Raw genomic sequence first — 25,830 nt, 5'->3', positions numbered from 1 at the left:
TTAAAAGACTTTCCCACATTCTTCGCACTTGTAGGGTTTCTCTCCAGTATGGATTTTCTTATGTTTAGTAAGGTTTGATGATCAGTTAAAAGCTTTGCCACATTCTTTATATTTGTAGGGTTTCTCTCCAGCATGAATTATCTTATTTGTAGTAAGGATTGAGGATCAACTAAAAGTATTGCCACATTTTTCACATTTCTAGTGCTTCTCTCCAATATGAATTACTTTATGCGCAGGAAGTTGTAAGGACTGGCTAAAGGCTTTGCCACATTCTTCACATTTGAGGGGTTTCTCTTTAGTGTGAATTAACTTATTCATGGTAAGATTTGAGGATTCATTAAATGCTTTGCCACATTTGTAGGGTTTGAATTCTCTGAGGTTTGTAAGAGTTGAGGACCAGTTAAAGCCTTTGCCACATTCTTCACATTTGTAGGGCTTCACTCCAGTATGAATTCTCCTGTGTATAGTAAGGGTTAAGGAACAGTTAAATCCTTTGCCACATTCTTTACATGTGTAGGGTTTCTCTCCAGCATGATTTTATGTGTAGTAAGGGTTGAAGATTGGTTAAAAGCTTTGCCACATTCTTCATATTTGAAAGGTTTCTCTCCAGTATGAATTCTCTCTTATGTTTAGTAAGAGTTGAGGGCAGGTTAAAGCTTTTGCCACATTCTTCACATTTGTAGGGTTTCTCTTCAGTATGAATTATCTTACGTTTAGAAAGGGTTGAAGAACAGTTAAAGCCTTTGTCACATTCTTCACATTTGTAGGGTTTCTCCCCAGTATGAATTATCTTATGTTTAGTAAAAGTTGAGAACCAGTTAAAGGCTTTGCCACATTCTTTACATTTGTAGTGTTTGCCACTTCACATTTGTAGTGTTTCTCTCCAGTATGGATTCTCTTATGTGTAGTAAAGTGTGAGGAGCAGTTAAAAGCATTGCCACATTGTTCACATTTGTGGGGTCTCTATCCAGTATGAATTCTCTTGTGTGTAGTAAGGTGTGAGGACCAGTGAAAGGCTTTGCCAGATCCTTCACATCTGTAGGGTTTCTCTCTTGTATAAATTATCTCATGTGTATTAAGGGTTGAAGACTGCTTGAAAGCTTTGCCAAATTCTTCACATTTGTAGGATTTCTCTCCAGTATGACTTCCCCTGTGTCTAGTAAGGAGTGAGAACCAGTTAAAGATTTTGCCACATTCTTCACATTGGTAGGAATTCTCTCTAATAGAAAAATCTTCTATGTTGAGTTAAGTATAAAAGCATACAAAATGATTTGTCACATTTTTTACATTTGAAAGGTTTCTTTGCAGTATGTCTTATTTCTACTTGAATTTGAAAATTTATGAAAGACTTTCACATATTTAGGACATTGAAATATTTTGCTCTCAGTGGTTATCAAACACTGGTTTAGTCCATCACAACCTTCTTTGTGCACATTACACTCATCTACACTCTTATGGCTTTTTGTTAATTGTAAATTCTCATGTCCACATTTTCCATATCTTCTCAGTACCACTTTTTGGAAAGAATTTTTTATGTCTTGCTCTGGTCTAAGGTCTTGGGCAAAATGAGAACATATACCTGAAAGAAATAAAAACAGATTACTTCACTTACTAGACTCAGATGGATATGGTTTACAAATCTCACCTATAAAATTATACAAACTACAAACAAGATGGCAAAGCAAAATACTGAAAGTCCTAATTTCTTTGTAGACATATAAATGTAACAAAAACACTAACCAAAATACATCTGAGGAAATTTTATAAATGAGTTAAGTTTGTGAAGTGCCCCAGGTGAGCACAATGCAAAGAGTGACATAGAAGAAAAAGGAAAGTCTGTTAAGTTTACCTAACACAGCTCTTTCTGGTCCCCAATATAACATATGGCCTTTAGAAGAAAATTGCCAACTTTTGGCTTTTTTATAAAAGGAAAATACTGATTCATACATCTTCATTATTTGCTTCTAGAGACCTTTTCAGACACTGGTTTCTGCCTATTATAATATATAGTGCTGAAAGAAATGGTGGCATACTTTGGAATGACAGTTTAAGTCTGCTGAAACTATAGTTAAATCTTAAAGCAGCAGAGAGACTGCAGTACCACAGACAGAAAGCAATTGTAGCAAGTGATTACTATTAAGAAGAAACACGAATAAATGCCTTTAACTAAAAAATAAACACAAAATCACTGACAGGACATATTCTAAGGACATGTTTGAGAGTCTCCCAGAATCTCTAACCAAGACAATGGTTTTCAGACTATGCCAGGAAAAGCTATCTTATAAAGATGGTGACAGGTAACATTTTTTAATGTCCAAATTTCAATCAAAGACTACAATGTATAAAAAATAGGGCAATATGGTGCCACCAAAAATATTACAACATTTTCAGAAAAACATCATGAAAGAGATGTATACATTTATTTTTAAAAAGGAAAATAAATTGAATAATGCTCAGTGGGTGCAACAGAAACACAGAGAACCATAGAAAACCAAAAAAATGGGAACAAGAACAAAAATATTTAAAAATATCAAAAAAACAGAAACTGGATGTAAAAATACAACAAAGAATAGCTGAAAACTCTTGAAAGAGAAATTGATATAGAAATGAAGAAGCTCAACACAAAAACTAAGATACAAAGATATATTGATAACAAACATATATAAAAGCACTATTTCAAAGTCACAGACAAGAAGAGAATCTTGGAAACTGCAAGATGAAAGTGATGTGTCATTTGCAAGCGTAGTCTTATGAGATAGCCAGTAAATTGCCAACAAAACTTTTGCAGGCCAGAAGGGAACTGTGTAATATAGTCAAAGTCCTGAAAAAAAACAGCAATCAAGTAAGTATAATACCATCAGCACGTCTGTCCTGCAAATAGACAAAAACCTTCAAAAATAACCAAATTCTGAAAAAGTATATTGGCATTCCATATGTCCTACATATGCTGAAAGCAGCTGCTTCTACTGAAAATAACACGATTCAACAAAACAACAAATAATCATATTAAATACATTATTTTCTGGGAAAGATATGCACATATGCAAAAATTGAATTTCATAGCATTATAATGTGCAAAAAACATTTCTAATTATTCTCTAAAATTTGAAAGAGAAAATCACAGAAATCATTATATATACCTATTAATAAATATACCACATAAAAAGATACAATTAGCATTATCAATCAGGCCAGGCGCAGTGGCTCATGCCTGTAATCCCAGCACTTTGGGAGGCTGAGATGGGTGGATCACGAGGTCAGAAGAATGAGACTATCCTGGCTAACACGGTGAAACCCTGTCTCTACTAAAAATACAAAAAAATCAGCTGGGCGTGGTGGTGGTGGGTGCTTGTAGTCTCAGCTACTCGGGAGGCTGAGGCAGGAGAATGGTGTGAACCCAGGAGGCAGAGCTTGCCGTGAGCCGAGATCGTACCACTGCACTTCAGCCTGGGTGACAGAATGAGACTCCATCTTAAAAAAAAAAAAAAAAAAAAAAAGCAATATCAATCACAAGTTTAAGGGCAGATGTAATGAGAATTTTTTTTTTTTTTTTGCATGCAACTGAATTTCCTTTTTTACCAGAATTATTTCTATTATTGTATCTTTTAGAGGTTTTATGTAATTCCTAAGGTACCACAAAGAACATGTCAGTGTAGATACACAAAGCAAAATAAGAGGAACTAAAAGCTTATCAATATAAAAATAAACAAGATGACCAGGTGCAGTGGCTCATGCCTGTAATCCCAGCATTTTGGGAGACCAAGGCAGACAGATCACTTGAGGTCAGGAGTTCAATACCAGCGTGACCAACATGGGGAAACCCCGTCTCCACTAAAAATACAAAAATTAGCTGGGTGTGCTGTCGGGTGCCTGTAATCCCAGCTACTTGGGACACTGAGGCAGGAGAATCACTTGCACCTGGGAGGCAGAGGTTGCAGTGAAACAAGATCATGCCATTGCACTCCAGTCTGGGCAACAAGAGCAAGACTCCATCTCAAAAAAAAATTTTAAAAAAGACACAAAAAAACAGAAAAAGAGAAAATGAGGGACAAAGATAAAATAATGAAATAAAACAATATAGTAACATCAGCATGTCTTTCTGCTTTAAAAATTCCATATAATTTTCTAATAAAGAGACTTTCAATAAAGGGATTTATTTTAAAAATTTAAAAAGTGATATCCAACTTACCTTTATACAAGGGTAATCTGAGATCTAGTGATTAAAAAAAGACTAAAACTGACAAGATGGATGTAGAAATTGCATGCAAATATTAATCAAATGAGAGCGAAAGAGGTCCAAGTGTATTAAGCAAGCTACATCTTAAATCAAAAATGGTATATTTTATAAAATGTACTTTAAGTTAAAACTGCAAGAAGACAAAGAAGGACATTAAACAATAATATATTTATTTAGTGGGAACATATGGCAAATTTATGTGTGTGTGTGTGTATCTCACATGGTTTCCAAATATATAAAGCAAATATTTGACAGAATGGAAGAAACACCAAGATACCAGTAAAAGTATAGTAGGACATTTTGATGCTTCACTTTCTGTATAAAAATAAAACAAAACAGCATGTTAGTAAGTGAAGAGAAGACTTGAAAGCAGTGTAAAACCATTATTTCTTTTTTTTTTTTTTTTTTTTTTTTGAGACGGAGTCTCGCTCTGTCACCCAGGCTGGAGTGCAGTGGCCGGATCTCAGCTCACTGCAAGCTCCGCCTCCCGGGTTCACGCCATTCTCCTGCCTCAGCCTCCCGAGTAGCTGGGACTACAGGCGCCTGCCACCTCGCCCGGCTAAGTTTTTGTATTTTTAGTAGAGACGGGGTTTCACTGTGTTAGCCAGGATGGTCTCGATCTCCTGACCTCGTGATCCGCCCGTCTCGGCCTCCCAAAGTGCTGGGATTACAGGCTTGAGCCACCGCGCCCCGCCGTAAAACCATTATTTCTAAGAGAGGTATAGAGAAGACTCCTCAACAATATCAGGATACACAACCTTCTCAATAGCTCATACAACATTCTCCTTGATGGACCACCTGTTAGGCCAAAAAAATTTACAAATTTGTTAAAACTGAAATTTTATAGATTCTATTACCAAAATAAAATGAGTATAGAGAAAAATTAAAAATTTACATATATGGAAATTAAACAACACACACTTCAGTATGCTCCTGTTCAAAGGTTGAAATGATTAATATTTTGAGGATATCCATACTGCTTAATGTAATCTACAGATTTAATGTTATATTTTTTCTAATTTTTATTGCATTTTTGAAGAAATAGAAACAGCAGCCCCAAAAGCATATAAAATCTCAAGAGACAATGAAGTTCAAAACAATATTTAAAAAAAAAAAAATACAATGTGAAAAGCATTACAGTCCCTGATTTCAAAGCACATTATAAAGCTAAAGAATTAAAACAATTTGGCATGAGAATAATGGCTAAAAAGTGGACTAATAAATTGGAATGTTGCATATATATAAACTTTCACATATATAGTCACATAAAGAGTTATTTGTATACCCATTACTATTGCAGCATTGTTACTGAAAGCCGGTAGGTAGAGCAATGAAAATTTCTGTCACCAAATCATTCAGTAGATATAATTTGAAATATAAAAATACTGAAATATAAGCCAGGATTTTAAAGAGAGGAAATATTCTAACAACTATAAATATAAAGCTTGATGATATTATGCAAAATGAAATGAGCCAGCCACAAAAAGACAGAGGTTGTATGAGATATATGAATCAGTTATACTCTTTTTTTTCTTTATTATACTTTAAGTTCTAGGGTACATGTGCACAACATGCAGGTTTGTTACATATGTATACATGTGCCATGTTGGTGTGCTGCACCCCAGTTGTACTCTTAAAAATAAAACAAACAGTGGTGTTTGCAAAGTGCCAGGAAATCAGAAAAATTGGTCGTTGTTTAATTTATATTGAGATTTAGCTTTGCAAAATAAAAACATTTTAGGGATGTGTTGCATAACATTGTCAATATAATTAATATGTCTAAACAAAATATTTTAAAATATTTGAAATTTTGTTATGCGTTTTTTTGACAAGTAAAAATAAACAATAATACCTTAAAAGATACAGATAGTTTTAGTATTATTTTCAAATCCAAAAACATCTCTTCCACACAAAAATAATATAGATTCACAATAGATATTGAAATTAGGAGAATTTTTATGATTGCTCACCTAGACAAGATTGAATAACCACTCACAACAAACTTACATAACAAATATACAAGTCATAAAAAATACAGGAATAATATTTATACAGGCAGACAAGCATAGAGGTAATTATACTGGCAGAAGACATGTGGTTGATTCACATTTGATTTTGCTTGACACTATCTTAAATTTTACAGAGTCAAACATTGTCATTTACAATTATAATATCAACTAAAACATCAAAACACAAGTAACTGGTGTGAAGGGGCATGCCCTAAAATACATAACATACACAAAAATTGCAAAACAAAATTAAAATATGGATCACAAAACTTATCAGACACCATCAAGTAGACTGATATATTCATGAAAGGCATCTTAGATGAACAATATAGGGAAAAAAGTAATACAAAGGTTACTTGAAGCCAAAAAAGGCTGATGTCTTCCCCAATATTTATGTAATAAAAAAATTCTAACCAATAATACTTAATTCAAAATTATTTTACTTCAAAAACAAGATAAAAATAAAGACTTTCCAAAATAAAAATTCAAGGTGTTAATTAAAACTAGCACAGTCCTAAGAAAAACTGTTACATGGTGGCCAGGCACAGTGGTTCATACCGGTAATTCTACAGCTTTAGGAAGTCAAGACAATCAGGTCACTTAAGACCAGTAGTTCAAGATCTGCCTGAGAAACATAGTGAGTCTCTGCATATAGACAGAAATGGCCGGGCGCGGTGGCTCAAGCCTGTAATCCCAGCACTTTGGGAGGCGGAGACGGGCGGATCACGAGGTCAGGAGATGGAGACCATCCTGGCTAACACGGTGAAACCCCGTCTCTACTAAAAATACAAAAAACTAGCCGGGCGAGGTGGTGGGCGCCTGTAGTCCCAGCTACTTGGGAGGCTGAGGCAGGAGAATGGCATAAACCTGGGAGACGGAGCTTGCAGTGAGCTGAGATCGGGCCACTGTACTCCAGCCTGGGTGATAGAGCAAGACTCCGTCTCAAAAAAAAAAAAAAAAAATAGAAATGCTAAAATTAGTCCATTATGTTGAAAAATAAAATGATGCTTAATGGCATCATGAAACCATATATAAATATAAAGCTGTCTATGAAATGTAAATATGCAGACACATATAGAAATTTTTCCTATCATAATGATGCTACATAAAATCCTTAAAGTTCTTCTAGATATAAAAAAAAGATATAAATCTCCACAAATCGGTTAACAGACGCACAATGTAAGACATTATGATCTGTAATATCAACAAACTGGAAAATAGAACAGTATAGGTTTTGTATTTAACTGAAGGTGTATGAGATTAAAATATATTGTTTTAACTTTAAGATATTTACTGTAATATCCATTTTTCAATGTAGTTACGTTAGATGTCAAGATGATTACGTTATATTTATGGATAGTATGCAAAACAAAATGAAAAAATAATTGAAGCCTGTCTCAACAAAATTAAACAAAAATTAAGGCAGTGAAACAGGAAATGAGAAACAAACACATAAAACAGTAACAATGAGGTGGTTTCTGCAAACTCAGTCTTTCCCCAAGCTGGCTCTGAGGAATCTAGGCACTTTAGATGAGTGGAATTCTTTCCAGTGAAGCACACTCTTTCCACCAAGGGGCGCCAGAGTGCTTTGTTAAGTGGTTCCCTGATCTCATGCATCCTGAGAGGTGGAGACCTCCCAAGAGACATCATCAGACAACATACACAGGAGTGTTCCCACTGTCATCAGGCCGGTGCTTCTCTGCAACAAAGATTCCAGAGGAAAAAGCAGATGACTAGTCATCTCTGCTGTTCTGCAGCCTCCACTGGTGACATCTCCAGGTGTGGGATGGACCCAGGCTAATACTGTCTGGAGCAAACCCCAACCAAACTGCAGAAGCTCTACAGAAGAGATCCCTGACTGTTAAAAGGAAACCAAACAAACAGAAAGCAATAACAACAACAGCATCAACAAAAAAGTTCCCAAAAAACCTTATCCAAATTTCAGCATTCTCAAAGACTAGGTATACTCACAAAGGTGAGAAAGAATCCACACAAGAATGCTGAAGACTTAAAAAGCCAGAATGCCTCTTCTTCTCCAAATGATTGCAACACCTCTCCAGCAATGAAACAGACCTGGGCAGAAGCTGAGATAGATGAATTAACAGAAGTAGGCTTTAGAAGGTGGGTAACAGTGAACTTTGCTGAGCTAAGACAGCATGTCCTAACCCAATGAAAAGATGCTAAGAACCATGAAAAACATTACAGGAGCTGTTAACCTGAATAAACAGTTTAGAGGGACCATAAATGAACTGAACTGTGTTTTTTGGTTCCTCAATAATCGAGTAGACCAAGCAGAGAAAAGAATTTCAGAGCTTGAAGACCATCTTGCTGAAATTAGACATGCAGACAAGATTTAAGTAAAAAGAATAAAAAGAAATGAAAGAATCTCTGAGAACTATGTGATTATGTAAAAAGACAACCTACATCTGACTGGGATACCTTAAAGAGATGGGGAGAATGGAACCAAGTTGAAAAATATACTTCAGGATATCATCCAGAAGAACTTTTCTAACCTAACAAGAGAGTCCAACATTTTAATTCAGAAAGTCCAGAGAACCCAGTAAGATACTCCATGAGAAAACCAATCCCAACACATGGAATCATCAGATTCTTCAAGGTTGAAATTCAGGAGGATAGAAAGAATCAATATTGTGAAAATGGCCATACTGCCCAAGGTAATTTATAGATTCAATGCCATCCCCATTAAGCTACCAATGGTTTTCTTCACAGAATTGGAAAAAACTGCTTTAAAGTTCATATGGAACCAAAAAAGACCCCAAATTGCCAAGACAATCCTAAGCCAAAAGAACAAAGCTGGAGGCCTCACGCTATCTGACTTCAAACTATACTACAATGCTACAGTAACTAAAACAGCATGGCACTGGTACCAAAACAAAGATATAGACCAATGGAACAAAACAGAGCCCTCAGAAATAATACCACACATCTACAGCCATCTGATCTTTGATAAACCTGACAAAAGCAAGAAATGGAGAAAGGATTCCCTATTTAATAAATGGTGCTGGAAAAATTGGCTAGCCATAAGCAGAAAGCTGAAACTAGATCCTTTCCTTACTCCTTATATGAAAATTAATTCAAGATGGATTAGAGACTTAAATGTTAGACCTAAAATCATAAAAACCCTAGAAGAAAGCCTAGGTAATACCATTCAGGATATAGGCATGGGCAAGGACTTCATGTCTAAAACACCAAAAGCAATGGCAACAAAAGCCAAAATTGACAAGTGGGATCTAATTAAACTAAGGAGCTTCTGCACAGCAAAATAAACTACCATCAGAGTGAACAGGCAACCTACAGAATGGGAGAAAATTTTTGCAGTCTACTCATCTGACAAAGGGCTAATATCCAGAACCTACAAAGAACTCAAACAAATTTACAAGAAAAAAACAAACAACCCCATCAAAAAGTGGGCAAAGGATATGAACAGACATTTCTCAAAAGAAGACATTCATACAGCCAACAGACACATGAAAAAATGCTCATCATCACTGGCCATCAGAGAAATGCAAATCAAAACCACAATGAGATACCATCTTACACCAGGTAGAATGGCAATCATTAAAAAATCAGGAAACAGCAGGTGCCAGAGAGGATGTGGAGAAATAGGAACACTTTTACACTGTTGGTGGGACTGTAAACTAGTTCAACCATTGTGGAAAACAGTGTGGCGATTCCTCAAGGATCTAGAACTAGAAATACCATATGACCCAGCAATCCCATTACTGGGTGCATATGCAAAGGATTATAAATCCTGCTGCTATAAAGACACATGCACACGTATGCTTGTTGCAGCACTATTCACAATAGCAAAGACTTGGAATCAACCCAAATGTCCATCACTGACAGACTGGATTAAGAAAATGTGGCACATATACACCATGGAATACTATGCAGCCATAAAAAAGGATGAGTTCGTGTCCTTTGTAGGGACATGGATACAGCTGGAAACCATCATTCTCAGTAAACTATTGCAAGAACAGAAAACCAAACACCGCATGTTCTCACTCATAGGTGGGAATTGAACAATGAGATCACTTGGACACAGGAAGGGGAACATCACACACTGGGCCTATTGTGGGGAGGGGGGAGAGGAGGGATAGCATTAGGAGATATACCTAATGTAAATGATGAGTTAATGGGTGCAGCACACCAACATGGCACACATATACATATGTAACAAACCTGCACGTTGTGCACATGTATCCTAGAACTTAAAGTATAATAATAATAATAATAATAATAATAAAGAAATTCAGGAAAAAATGATAAGGGCAGCCAGAGAGAAAGGCCAGGTAATCTACAAAGAGAAGCCCATCAGACTAACAGTGGAACTCCAAGCAGAAACCCTACAAGCCAGAAAAGATAGAAGGCCAATATTCAACATTCTTATAGAAAAGAATTTCCAACCCAGAATTTTATATCCACCAAAACTAAACTTTATATGTGAAAGAGAAGTAAAATATTTTTCAGACAAGCAAATGCTGAAGGAATTCATCATCATCAGGCTTACCTTGCAAGAGCTCCTGAAAAAAATCACTAAATATGGAAATGAAAAACTATTATCAGACACTGCAAAAACACACTGAAGTATGAACACCAATGACATTTTCAAACAACTACATCAACAAGTCTGCAAAACAGCCAGCTAGCACTATGAGGAAAGGATCAAATTTACACATAACAATATTAATCTAACATGTAAATGGACTAAATGCCTCAATTTAAAGACACAGAATGGCAAGCTGGATAAAGAGTCAAGACTTATTTGTCTGCTGTATTTAAAAGACTCATCTTACATGCAAAGACACATGTAGGCTCAAAATAAAGGAATAGGGGGAAATTTACAAAACAAATGAAAGCAGAAAAAACCAAGGGTTGTAATCATAGTTTGACAAAACAGACTTTAAACCAATAAAGATCAAAAAGGACAAAGAAGGGCATTACATCATGGTAAAGGGATCAATTCAAAGAGCACCCAGATTCATAAAACACATTCTTAGCTACCTTAAAAGAAACTTAGAGTCCCACAAAATAATAGTGGGAGACTTTAAGATCCACTGTCAATATTAGACAGATCACTGAGACAGAAAACTAACAAGGCTATTTAGGACTTAAACTGAAATCTGGGTCAAGTGGACCTGATACATATCTACAGAACTCTCCAGGCAAAATCAACACAATACACATTCTTCTAAGTGCCACGTGGCACTTACTCTAAAACTGATCACAAAATTGAAAGTAAAACACTCCTCAGCAAATGCAAAAGAAACAAAATTATAACAAAGTCTCTCAGGCCACAGTGCAATCAAATTAGAACTCAAAAGCAAGAAACTCACTTAAAACCACAAAATTACATGCAAATTGAACAACCTGCTCCTGAATGACTTCTAGGTAAATAATTAAATTGAAACAGAAATCAAGAAATTCTTTGAAACCAATGACAACAAAGAGACAACATACCAGAATATCTGGGATGCAGCTAAAGCAGTGTTAAGGGGGACATTTGTAACACTAAATACCCACATCAAAAAGCTAGAAAGATCTTAAGTTGACACCCTAACATCACAACTAAAAGAATGAGAGCACCAAGAGCAAACAAACCCCAAAGCCAGCAGAAGACAAGAAATAACCAAGATCAGAGTGAAAGTGAAGGAATGAGAGACACAAGAAAACTCTTCAAAAAGTCAATAAATCCAGGAGCTGGTTTTTTGACAAAATTAATAAAATAGATGGACTGCTAGCTATACTAATAAAAAAGAAAATAGAGAAGAAAAAAATAGACACAATAAAAAATAATAAAGGAAATATTATCACTGATCCCCACAGAAATACAAAAAACCATCAGCAAGTACTATAAACACCTCTATGCACATAAACTGGAAAATCTAGAAAAAAACAGATAAAATCCTGGACACATCTACCCTTTCAAGACTGAACCAAAAAGAAGCTGAATTCCTGAATAAACCAATAACAAGTTATGAAATTGAGGCAGTAATAATTAGCCTATCCACCAAGGAAAGCCCAGGACCAGATGGATTTACAGCTGAATTCTACTAGAGGGACAAAGAGAAGCTGGTATTATTTCTTCTGAAGCTATCCCAAATGATAGAAAAAGAGGGACTTCTCCTTAACTCATTCTATGAGGCGGCTTCATCCTGATACCAAAACCTGGCAGAGATATAACAACAACAAAACTTCAAGCCAATATTCCCGATAAACGTCAATGCAAAAATTCTCTATAAAATACTGGCAAACCAAATCCAGCAGCACATTAAAAAGCTTATCCACCATGATGAGGTCGGCTTCATCCCTGGGAATCAAGACTGGGTCAACATACACAAAACAAAAAACTGTAATTTATCATATAAACAGACCTAAAGGAAAAAACCACATGATTATTTCAATAGGTGCAGAATAGGCATTCAATCAAATTCAACATCCCTTCATGTTAAAAAAAACTCTCAATAAACTAGGTATTCATGGAACATACCTCAAAATAACAAGAGCCATTTATGACAAACCCACAGCCAATATCATACTAAAAGGGCAAAAGCTTGAAAACTGGTCAAGACAAGAATGCCTTCTCTCAACACTCCTATTTAACATAGTTTTGGAAGTTCTGCCCAGGGAAATTAGGCAAGATAAATAAATAAAAGGTATTCAAATAGGAAGAGAGGAAGTCAAATTTTCTCTCTTTGCAAATGACATAATCCTACACTCAGAAAGTTCCACTGTCTCAGCCCAAAAGCTTCTTTAGCTGATAAGCAACTTCAGCAGTTTCAGGATATAAAATCAATGTGCAAAAATCACAAGCATTTCAATACACCAACAATAGACAAGCAGAGAGTCAAATTATGAATGAAATCCCATTCACAATTGCTACAAAGAGAATAAAATACCTAGGAATAGGAATGCAGCTAACATAGGAAGTGAAGGACTTCTTCAAGAAGAACTACAAACCACCACTCAAGGAAATCAGAGGACATCAACAAATGGAAAAACATTCCATGCTCATGGATGGAATCAATATCGTGAAAACGGCCAACCTGCCCAATGTAATTTATAGATTCAATGCTATTCCAACTAAACTACTATTGACATTATTCACAGAATTAGAAAAAACTATTTAAGAATTCGTATGGAATCCCAAGAGACCCCATATAGCCAAGATAATCCCAACCAAAAAGAACAAAGTTGGAGGCATCATGATATCTGACTTCAAGCCATATTACAAGGCTGTAGTAACCAAAACAGCCAGGTACTGGTATAAAAACAGACACAGAGGCCAATGGAACAGAACAGAGAACTCAGAAATAAGACTGCATGTCTACAATCATCTGATCTTTAAAAAAAAAAAAAAAAAAAAAAACTAACAAAAACAAGCAATGGGGAAAGGATTCCCTATTTAATACATGGTGCTGGGGACCAGGTGCGGTGGATCGCCTGAGGTCAGGAATTCAAGACCAGCCTGACCAAAGTGGTGAAACCCCATCTCTACTAAAAATACAAAAGTTAGCTGAGAGCTGGGCGTGATGGCTCATGCCTGTAATCCCAGCATTTTGGGAGACTGAGGTGAGTGGATTACCTGAAGTCAGGAGTTCAAGACCAGCCTGCCCAACATGGTGAAACCTTGTCTCTACTAAAAATACAAAAATTAGCTAAATGACATGGCAGGCACCTGTAATCCCAGCTATTCATGACACTAAGGCAGGAGAATCGCTAGCACCTGGGAGGTGGAGGTTGTAATGAGCCCAGATTGCCCCATTGCACTCCAGCCTAGGGGACAGAGCGAGACTCCATCTCAAAAAAAAAATTAGCTGGGTGTGGTGGCATGTACCTCTAGTCCCAGCTACTTGGGACACTGAGGCAGGAGAATTGCTTGAACCCAGGTAGCAGAGGTTGCAGTGAGCTGAGCTTGCACCACTGTACTCCAGCCTGGGTGACAGAGTGACCCTCCATCTCAAAATAAATAAATAAATAAATAAATAAATAAATAAATAAATAAATAAAAAATGGTGCTGGGAAAACTGGCTAACCATATGCAAAAAATTGAAACTGGACCCCTTCCTTACAGCTATACAAAAATTAACTCAGGATGGATTAAAGACTTAAATGTGAAACCCAGAACAGTAAAAACCCTAGAAGAAAACCTAGGCAATACCATTTAGGACATTGGCACATGCAAAGATTTCATGATGAAAATGTCAAAAGCAATGGCAACAAAAGCAAAAATTGACAAATGGGATCTAATTAAACTAAAGAGCTTCTGAACAGCGCAAGAAACTATCATTAGAGTGAACAGGCAACCTAAAAAATGGGAATAAACTTTTGCAATATATCCATCTGACAAAAGTTAATATCCACAGTCTACAAGGAGCTTAAACTAATTAACAAGAATAGAATGAACAATCCCATTAAAAAGTGGGCAAAGAACATGAACAGATACTTCTCAAAAGAAGACATTCAGGTGGCCAACAAACAAACAAAAGCTCAACTTCAGTGATAATTAGAGAAACGCAAATCAAAACCACAATGGGATACCATTTCGTGGCAGTCAGAATGGTGTTTATTAAAGTGCCAAAAAAACAACAGATGCTGGTGAGGCTGTGAAGAAATAAAAATGCTTTTTCACTGTTGGTGGAAATGTAAATTAGTTTAACCATTGTGGAAGACGGTATGGTGGTTCCTCAAATCCCTAGAACCAGAAATACCATTTGACCCAGCAATCACATTACTGGGTATATACCCAAAAGAATATGAATCATTCTATTTTAAAGATTCATGGGTGTGTATGTTCACCACAGCACTATGCACAATAGCAAAGTCATGGAATTGACCCAAAAGAGCATCAATGATAGGCTGGATAAAGAAAATGTGGTACATATGCACCGTGAAATGCTATGCAGCCATAAAAATGAATAAGATCATGTACTTTGCAAAGACAGGGATGGAGCTGGAAGCCATTATCCTCAGCAAACTAACACTGGAACAGAAAACCAAACACCACATGTTTTCACTTATAAGTGGGAGCTGAACAATAAGAACACATGGACACATACAGGTGAACAACACACACTGGGGCCTGTTGTGTGGGGGGAAGGTGAGAATCAGGATAAATAGCTACTGCATGTAGGGCTTCATACATAGGTGATGAGTTGATAGGTGCACCAAACCACCATGGCACAAGTTTACCTATGTAACAAACCTGCATGTTCTGCGCATGTATCCTAGAACATAAAACAAAATAACAATTTTTAAAAACCAGTAGCAATGAAACTGGTAATAGTTACTTCATATCTTTAAGCAATCCTTTTCAATATAAATTAATTAAACTACTAAAAAAATGTAATTCCAGGACTTTGCAAGGCCGGGGATGCTGATCACCTTAACCCAAGAGTTTGAGACCAACCTGGACAACATGGCAAAACCCTGCTCTACAAAAAAAAATTATATGTATATAATTTTGGGCATGATGGTACATATTTGCAACCCAGCTACTTGAGAAGCTGAAATTATATTTGAGTTTGGGAGGTTGAGGTTGCAGTGAACTGTGATTATGCCACTGCAAACCAGCCTCATGGACAGGGTGATACTCTATCTCAAAAATAAATAAATTCATAAAAAATATATAAGATGCCTGAGAGGCTTAAGTAAAAATGCATACAATATGCTGTCTATAAGAGACTCATTTTAGCGTTGAGCCAAATAGGTTGAAAGTAACAGAATGGAAAGAACCCATATTCCATGCTAGTAGTAACCACAATTGGGTGAGGTGGTAATAACTATATTGGATATAATATACTTTAAGTCAGGTACTAGAATAAGACAAACACAATATTATATAATGGTCAAATGGGTTGATTTATCAGAAATCTATAAGTGTCATATCTATTTACATGTATATGTATATGTGACATCAGGGCCCTAAAATATATAAAGCAAATTTTGACAAAGGTGAAGTAAGAAATACATAGGCATGTAATTGTAGACACCAAGACCCTGTTTGCAATAACAAATCAAAAATTCAGATAAAAGATCAATAATTGAACAGAAAACAGACAATATTATATACTATATTAACTATTTTGCATATAGAGGAACATCTGGGGGTGGATAACTCATGAAGAAAGAAGGTTTATTTGGCTCAAAGTTCCACAGACTGTACAAGAAGGGTGTGAAAGCATCTGCTTCTGGTGAGGGTCTCAGGAAACTTACAATCATGGTGGAAGGCAAAGAGTAATTGGACATATCACAGGGTAAGAGACAGAGCAAGTATGAGGTGAAGAAGCCAGTTTCTTTCAATGAACCAGCTCTCATTTGAATTAATGAATAGTAAACTTTCTGATTACCAAAAGGATGGTGCCAAGGCATTTGTGAGGAATTTGCCCCATGATACAAACACCTCCTATCAGGTTCCACATCCAACATTGAGGATTACGTTGCAGCATGAGGTTTGCAGAACATAGACATCCAAACCATACCATAGACCAACTAGGCTTAACAGACATGTACAATATTTTCCAGTTAAAAGCAAAATTATACACAATTTTTTTTTTTTTTTTTTGAGATGGAGTTTCGCTCTGTCACCCAGGCTGGAGTGCAGTGGCCGGATCTCAGCTCACTGCAAGCTCCGCCTCCCAGGTTTACACCATTCTCCTGCCTCAGCCTCCCGAGTAGCTGGAACTACAGGCGCCTGCCACCTCGCCCGGCTAGTTTTTTGTATTTTTTAGTAGAGACGGGGTTTCACCGTGTTAGCCAGGACGGTCTCGATCTCCTGACCTCGTGATCCGCCCATCTCGGCCTCCCTAAGTGCTGGGATTACAGACTTGAGCCACCGCGCCCGGCCACAATATTCTTATTTGCACCTGATTTATTCTGTTAGAACACAAAACAAGTCTTATTAAAGAATACCAGCTGGGTATAGTGGCTCATACGTATAATTTCAACAATTTGGAAGACAAAAGTGAGAGGATCACTTGTGACCACAAGTATAAGTCCAGCGTCAGTAACATAGTGAGACTCTGTCACTAAAAATAATTTAAAAAATTAGCCAGGCATGGTAGTGCATCTCTGTAGTCTCAGCTACTCACCAGGCTGAGGCGAAAAGAATACTTGAGTCAAGGAGACTGAGGCTGCAGTGACCCAAAATTATACCACTATACTTTAGCATGGGTGACAGAGTAAGATCCTGTCTCAAAACAACAAAAATAAATAAATTTTAAAAGACCAAAATCATACACTGTATGTTATCTGACCAAAACTGAATGAAATTAGGAATTAAAAGCAAAACTGGCAAATTCAAGGATACATAAAAATAAAACACACGGGCCCAGTGCAGTGGCTTATGCCTGTAATACTAACATTTTGGGAGGCTGCAGCAGAAGCATCACTTGAGCCTAGGAATTCAAAACTACCATGGGCGATATAGGAAGACCCTGTCTCTTAAAAAAAATACAATGAAATAAAAATAAAACACACTCTTCAACATATTCTTGCTCAAGGGTCAAAAATTTAGTTTTGTTAAGATGTCAGCAAAACCTACAGTGAACAAATTCAATATAATCTCTATAAGAATCCCAACAGCACAGTTTTATTACAGAAATAATGTTGAAAATTTTTAAATTTGATTATAAAATATAACTAGCCAAATACCCATGAAAAAACACAAAGAAGCATTATACTTCCTGATTTCAAAAAACATATTAAGGTACAATAATGAAAACAGTATGGTATTGACACAAAGGCAGATAACACACACTGATAAAATAAAACTGGATCATTTCTTTGAACCATATACAAAAAATATTTTCAATAAAATACTTAGACATAAAAAATCTAACAAACCTGTTAGAACAAAACAAAAAAACCATGACATGGATTTTGGCACCATTTTCTTAGATACAACATCAAATGCACGAGCAACAAAAAGAAGAACAGAAAAGCTTAACTACACTATACTTGCAACTTTATGCACATTAAAAAAAACATTCAATAGAGTAAAAATGCCTGCTAGAAAATAGGTGAAAATACTTGCAAATTAAATGTGATACAGAAGTTAATATTCAGCCTACATAAACAACTCTTAAAACTGAACAATAGGCCGGGCGCGGTGGCTCAAGCCTGTAATCCCAGCACTTTGGGAGGCCGAGGCGGGCGGATCACAAGGTCAGGAGATCGAGACCACAGTGAAACCCCGTCTCTACTAAAAATACAAAAAATTAGCCGGGCGCGGTGGCGGGTGCCTGTAGTCCCAGCTCCTCGGGAGGCTGAGGCAGGAGAATGGCGTGAACCCGGGAGGCGGAGCTTGCAGTGAGCTGAGATCCGGCCACTGCACTCCAGCCTGGGCGACACAGCGAGACTCCGTCTCAAAAAAAAAAAAAAAAAAAAAAAAAAAAAACTGAACAATAAAGTTGAATAACTTGATTTAGAAAAGTACAAATAATTGAACTAATTTTTTTATCGAAAAAGACATACAGTAGGGCATGGTGGCTCATGCTTGTAATCCCAGCACTTTGGGAGGCCAAGGCGGGTGGATTACTTAAGGTCAGGAGTTCGAGACCAGCCTGGCCAACATGGTGAAACCCCGTATCTACTAAAAATACATAAGTTAACCTGGTGTGGTGGCAGGCTCCTGTAGTCGCAGCTACTTGGGAGGCTAAGGCATGAATATCACTTGAACCCAGGAGGCAGAGGTTGCAGTGAGCCAAGATTCTGCCACTGCATTCCAGCCTGGGTGACAGAGTGAGATCCTGCCTCAAAAAAAGAAAAAAAAAAAAGAAAAGGTGGCTCACGCCTGTAATCCCAGCACTTTGGGAGGCCGAGGTGGGCAGATCACGAGGTCAGGAGATCGAGACCATCCTCGCTAACATGGTGAAGCTCCATCTCTACTAAAAACACAAAAAAATTAGCCGGGCATGGTGGCGGGTGCCTGTAGTCCCAGCTACTTGGGAGGCTGAGGCAGGAGAATGGTGTGAACCCAGGAGGCAGAGCTTGAAGTGAGCCGAGATCGCACCACTGCACTCCAGCCTGGGCAACAGAGCAAGACTCCATCTCAAAAATAAATAAATAAATAAATAAATAAATAAATAAATTAAAAATATATACAAATGGAAGAAAGCATTTGAAATGATATGCAATATTAATAATTTGTAGAGAAACACATACAAATAAAAAATGAAATCATCTCACACTCATTACAACGGCCACTATAAATTTTTTTAAAACAACAAATCTGTTGATAATGCAATGAAAATGAAACCTCTCTTGATTGCTGGTAGAAAACAAGAATGCATTAATTTAAAAATGTTATGTTTCTCAAATAATTAAAAATGGAATTATCATGAAATACAGCAATCCAATTTATGAATCTATATCCAAACTATACAACACAAGACCTAAAAGACATATTTGAACATCCATGTCTGTTGTACCAGTATTCAAAAAAGCCAAAAGACTGAAGCAACCCAGATTTCTCTTTGATTTATAAACACATCGAAAGTCTAACTTATACATAAAATGCCTGTAATCCCAACTACTCAGGAATCTGAGGCAGGAGAACTGCTGGAACCAGGGAGAAGGAGGTTGCAGTGAGCCAAGATCACACCACTACAGTTCAGGCTGGACAACAAGAGTGAAACTCTATCTATACACCAAGAACAGATGAACAGAGAGCCAGGTCATGAGTGAACTCCCATTCGCAATTATTACAAAGGGAATAAAATGCCTAGGAATCTAACTTACAGGGGATGTTGGGGACCTCTTCAGGGAGGGCTACAACCTACTGTTCAACGATGTGGAAGAGGACACAGGCAGGTGGGGGGAGTTCCATGCTCATGCATGGGAGGAGTCGGTGTCGTGGAGGTGGCCATGCTGTCCAGGGTAGTTTGTGGGTTCAACACTGTCCCCATCGTGCTGCTGTTGATTTTCTTTGCAGAATTGGAAAAAAACTACTTTAAATTTCATATGGAACCAAAGAAGAGCCCACATAACCAAGACAATCCTAAGCCAAAAGAACAAAGCTGGAGGCATCACGTTACCTGACTTCAAACTCTACTACAAGGCTACAGTAACAAAAACAGCATGGTACTGGTACCAAAACAGATATATAGACCAATGGAACAGAATAGAGGCCTCAGAAATAACACCACATATCTACAGCCATCAGATCTTTGACAAACCTGACAAAAATAAGCAATGGGGAAAGGATTCCCAATTTAATAAATGGTGCTAGGAAAACTGGCTAGCCATATGTAGAAAGCTGAAACTGGATCCTTCCTTACATCTTACACAAAAATTAACTCATGATGGATTACAGACTTAAATGTTAGACCTAAAACCATAAAAACCCTAGAAGAAAACCTAGGTAATGCCATTCAGGACATAGGCATGGGCAAAGACTTCATGACTGAAAACACCAAAATAATAGCAACAAAAGCCAAAATAGACAAATGGGATTAATTAAACTAAAGAGCTTCTACACAGCAAAAGAAACTATCAGCAGAGTGAACAGGAAACCTACAGAATTGGAGAAAATTTTTGCAATCTATCCAAAGGCTAATATCCAGGATCTACAAAGAACTTAAATTTACAAGAAAAAAACAAACCACCCCATCAAAAAATGGGCAAATGTATGAACAGAGACTTCTCAAAAGAAGACATTTATGCAGCCAACAGACACATGAAAAAATGCTCACCATCACTAGTCATCAGAGAAATGCAAATCAAAACCACAATGAGATACCATCTCATGACAGTTAGAATGGCAATCACTAAAAAGTCAGGAAACAACAAATGCTGGAGGGGATGTGGAGAAATGGGAATGCTTTTACACTGTTGGTGGGAGTGTAAACTAGTTCAACCACGGTGGAAGACAGTGTGGCGATTCCTAAAGGATCTAGAACTAGAAATACCATTTGACCCAGCAATCCCTCTACTGGGTATATACCCAAAGGATTATAAATCATGCTGCTATAAAGACACATGCACATGTATATTTATTGAGGCACTATTCACAATAGCAAAGACTTGGAACCAACCCAAATGTCCACCAACAATAGACTTGATAAAGAAAATGTGGCACATATACACCATGGAATGCCATGCAGCTGTAAAAAAGGATGAGTTCATGGGACATGGATGAAACTGGAAACCATCATTCTCAGCAAACTATCACAAGGATAGAAAACTGAACACCACATGTTCTCACTCATAAGTGGGAGCTGAACAATGAGAACACATGGACACAGGGAGGGCAACATTGCACACCAGGGCCTATTGGGGGGTGGGAGGGATGGGGGAAGGATAGTGTTAGGAGAAATATCCAATGTAAACGACAAGTTGATGGGTGCAGCAAGTCACCATGGCACATGTATACCTATGTAACAAACCTGCACATTGTGCACATGTACCCTAGAACTTAAAGTATAGTATAATAAAATAAATAAATAAATAAATATGAAGTGTCTACCAATTATCTAATTTACTTCAGGCATAACATGTAAATTCTAGCATATTGTCCTACATGTCTGAATCTAAAATTACAGATGTTTGAAATGAAAAATAGAAAGTAAAAATGTATAAGTTTTCATTGTATAATTTTTCATTTATAACTGATGTTATAAAGAGTAACATCAGTGAGATAAATAAATGAAAGATGCAGTATTTGCTTATCCCCACCCACAGCAAAAGACTTTGTCAGTCATCCCTTACCTGCCTTTATGAGAACTATGCATCACGACTCACACTTCTAATGACAGCTACTTGGCATATTGAGGTTGGAGAATTGTTTCAGGCCAGGATTTCAAGACTGGCCTGAGTTATGTAGCAAGACCCCTTCTTCAAAATAAGTGCTTTTAAGAGAGCTATGAGATCCAGGTGGGGAAGTTGTGAAACTCTGCTAAAGCCCAAGATTGAGGAGTGTTCCTTTTCAGAGGGCAGGTCTTCATTCAAGTGGGAAACTACAGGACCCCCGTTCTTGGTTACAGAGCAAGAAATGGCCCACCCAACTTGGTCCCACTGGGAATTCTGAAATTACTCTGTAACCATCCCAAACTCCTCCCATTCACGGTCTGGGAGAGGTCCTGACCTTCCAGACACCTAGAGGAAGACACCCATTTGTAGAAATGCAGGCAGGTCTGCAAACCTTGGCCTTTACTATGGCCCCTGAAATAGTTCAATGACTCAGTTCCAAATCCATAAGCCACAGTTCATGACCAGTTTTTCCTACATAGAAACCCACAGTGACCTGTGAAAATCCTCTCTGGTACTCAGTGAAAGCCATACTCATTTACACCCTGATATAAGGACCATTATGTATGCAGCCGACTGTAGACACCTATCCTAGAGTCTGCTCTACAGATCAAAGTCCTGAAAAATATTCAATCTTTCCAAAACTAAAATGGGAATTTCAATTGCTCAAGCCTCTTATAACAAGCCAGCTAAAGGCTGCCGAGACCAGCTCGATCAGGGAGACCCTAACTCAGTGACACTAGAGGAATTAAAGACACACACACAAATATTGAGGTGTAAAGTGGGGAATCAGGGGTCTCACAGCCTTCAGAGCTGAGACCCCCAAACAGAGATTTACCCACATATTTATTAACAGCAAACCAGCCATTAGCATTGTCCGAGTTCATCTCCAGCTCCAGAAGAGCTTGGGAGATGCCTTACTCCAACTCGTCTGGCTTTTCGCCACTGGGCTTCACGATCTTGGCGCTTGATCTGAACATGGCCTTCTCCTGGGAGAACTTGCTGAGCGCCGGCTTAGGTTCTACAGATACTAAATTAACTAAAAGTATCCTTTAAGGGAAATGAAGGGATGGGCTGAATTAAATGAATAGTTTGGGCTAGTTCATTGCAGCAGGAACATGCCCTTAAGACACAGTTTGCTCATGCTATTGTTTGTGGTTTAAGAATGCCTTTAAGCGGTTTTCCACCCTGGGCAGGCCAGATGTTCCTTGCCTTCATTTCCGTAAACCCACAACCTTCCAGCTTGGGCGTTAGGGCCATTATGGACATATCGTAGTGCTGCAGAGATTTTACTTATGGCCAGTTTTGGGGCCAGTTTATGGCCAGCTTTTGGGGGGCTTGCTCCCAAGAAAAGGTAGACCCTACTGCAGACCCAGCAGCCTTGTGACCAAGCTATAACTCGTCCACTACAAACTCAGAGAGCATTCTACCACTCTGAGGACCCAACAAAAGAAGATATTTACCTCTTGGAACCAGTTTATAAAAGCTTGAGGAGTTGATTCTTCAAATTCACAGAAACCAATACAAAACTGTATTGTGTCCATTGTCAATGCTTCTGTTTTAACATTAGAACTAGAACTGTGCAGCAGAAGAATTAGTCAAAAGCATTTTTAAAAAGCCATTGAGCCTGGGCATGGTGGCTCACGCCAGTAATCCCAACACTTTGGAAGGCCAAGACAGGTGGATCACCTGAAGTCAGGAGTTTGAGACCAGCCTGGCCAACATGGTAAGACCCCATCTCTACTAAAAATACAAAATTATCCGGGTGTGGTGGCATGCACCTGTAATCCCAGCTACTTGGGAGGCTGAGGCAGGAGAATTCCTTAGAATCAGGGAGGTGGAGGTTGCAGTGAGCTGAGATCACAGCACTGCACTCCAGCCTGGGTGACAGAGCGAGACTCTGTCATTTTAAAAAAAAAAAAAATTGAAACTGAAAACAAGCAAAAAGTTGCTGTTTGTGGATATGATCTTATACTAAAAAAACAAAAACAGTACATTAAAATTTGTCTAAACTGCCAGGTGCAGTGACTCATGCCAGTAATCCCAGCACTTTGGGAGGCCAAGGTGGGTGGATCATTTGAGGTCAAGAGTTTGAGACCAACCTGGCCAACGTGGTGAAACCCCATCTCTACTGAAAATACAAAAACTAGCTGGGTGTGGTGGTGCACACCTGTAATCTCAGCTACTTGGGAGGCTGAGATGAGAGAATCACTTGAGCCCAGGGTGAGGGGCTGGGCAGAGGTTGCAGTAAGCTGAGATCACACCACTGCATGATAGAGTGAGACTCTGTCCCAAAAATATGCAACTTGTCTAAACTAATACAGTCAATAAATTAGCAATTATAAAATTAACAAACAAGTTATGATTCCATACACTTAAACTATCTAATATAACAGAAAAAATCTTATGTATAATAGCATTAAAATAATAAATTTCTGAGAACAAATTTAAGCAAGGAGGTAAAAAATCTGTGCAATTAAACATAGAAAATATCAATGAAAGAAACTAGGGAAAACACAAATAAATTTAAAAATATTTTATGTCTATTAATCAAAAGAATAAATACTGTTAAAGTGCCATATTATCTAAAGTAATCTATGGATTTAATAAACTTCCTATCAACATTCCAGTGGCATTTTTTCACAGTAATGGAAAATATAATTTTAAAATTTACAAAAACTGCAATCAACTTTGGATAGCCAAAGCAATATTGAGGAAAAAGAACAAAGCAGAGGAACATCATACGTTAAGACGACAGTAATAAAAACAGTATGGGTCAGGCGCGGTGGCTCAAGCCTTTAATCCCAGCACTTTGGGAGGCCGAGACGGGCAGATCACGAGGTCAGGAGATCGAGACCATCCTGGCTAACATGGTGAAACCCCGTCTCTACTAAAAAGAATACAAAAAACTAGCCGGGCGAGGTGGCGGGCGCCTGTAGTCCCAGCTACTCGGGAGGCTGAGGCAGGAGAATGGCGTGAACCCGGGAAGCGGAGCTTGCAGTGAGCCCAGATCGCGCCACTGCACTCCAGCCTGGGCGACAGAGCCAGACTCCATCTCAAAAAAAAAAAAAAAAAAAAAAAAAAAAGGTGTGTGAGTTTGTTGTTTTCATTCTTCCATACTCCTAGCGTACTTGCCAAGTTAGGTCCGGTGAGCAGCTGGAAAGGGATGTTGGGAGCAAACTGAGTGGCTCCCTGTGTTCTGTTTTCCCATTGGAGAAAAAAACGTTTTGTATCCACTAGGAACCATTCAAGAGAGTGATTGAAATAGGGGATAAGAAGGCATTCATTAGTGGTGGGGATGCTACTGCAGGTGGTCCAGGGGTGAATAGTTATGCAGGGAGTATGTTTGCCGTTACAAAACCTGGACTGTTTGTTAAGCAGGGAGGAGCTGATGATTTTGGGGGTCCCTGAGTAGCCGACAAGCCATCTGAATGGAGCTGTTTGGGTGACTAGGAAGTTACTATGATCAGTTGGGGCTTGAAGCTGTAGGGTGTAATCACACTGATGGGATAGTAGGTGACCCATTTTGTGAGGAGAATTTCAGATCCTCAACAAGGCCCTGGGCAAGAAAGTAGGCCATGGGAGGTGAGTTTCTTGTGTTAGTTTCCTTAAGTGCCTCTTGAGTGTTTCATTTGCCTTCTCAACCTTCCCTGAGGATTGTGGCCTCCAGGCACAGTGAAGGTGATATTGTATCCGTCGCACCCTGGAAATTCCCTGAATTATCGTAGCTTTAAAAACTGGACCATTGTCTCTTTGCTAGTTTTAGGGAAGCCCAAATCTAGGAATTATTTCATGAATTAGGACTTTAACCACTTC

At 38.0% G+C, this 25,830-nt stretch overlaps 1 pseudogene; it reads right to left on the bottom strand.

Moving 5' to 3' along the window:
- LOC105476742 (zinc finger protein 492-like) lies at window positions 1-25,539 on the bottom strand (annotated as a pseudogene).
- Window positions 25,540-25,830: the final 291 nt, after the last annotated feature.

Source organism: Macaca nemestrina, chromosome 20, assembly GCF_043159975.1.
Source record: "Macaca nemestrina isolate mMacNem1 chromosome 20, mMacNem.hap1, whole genome shotgun sequence".
NCBI lineage: Eukaryota > Metazoa > Chordata > Mammalia > Primates > Cercopithecidae > Macaca > Macaca nemestrina.
This window is presented reverse-complemented; position numbering and strand designations above follow the sequence as displayed.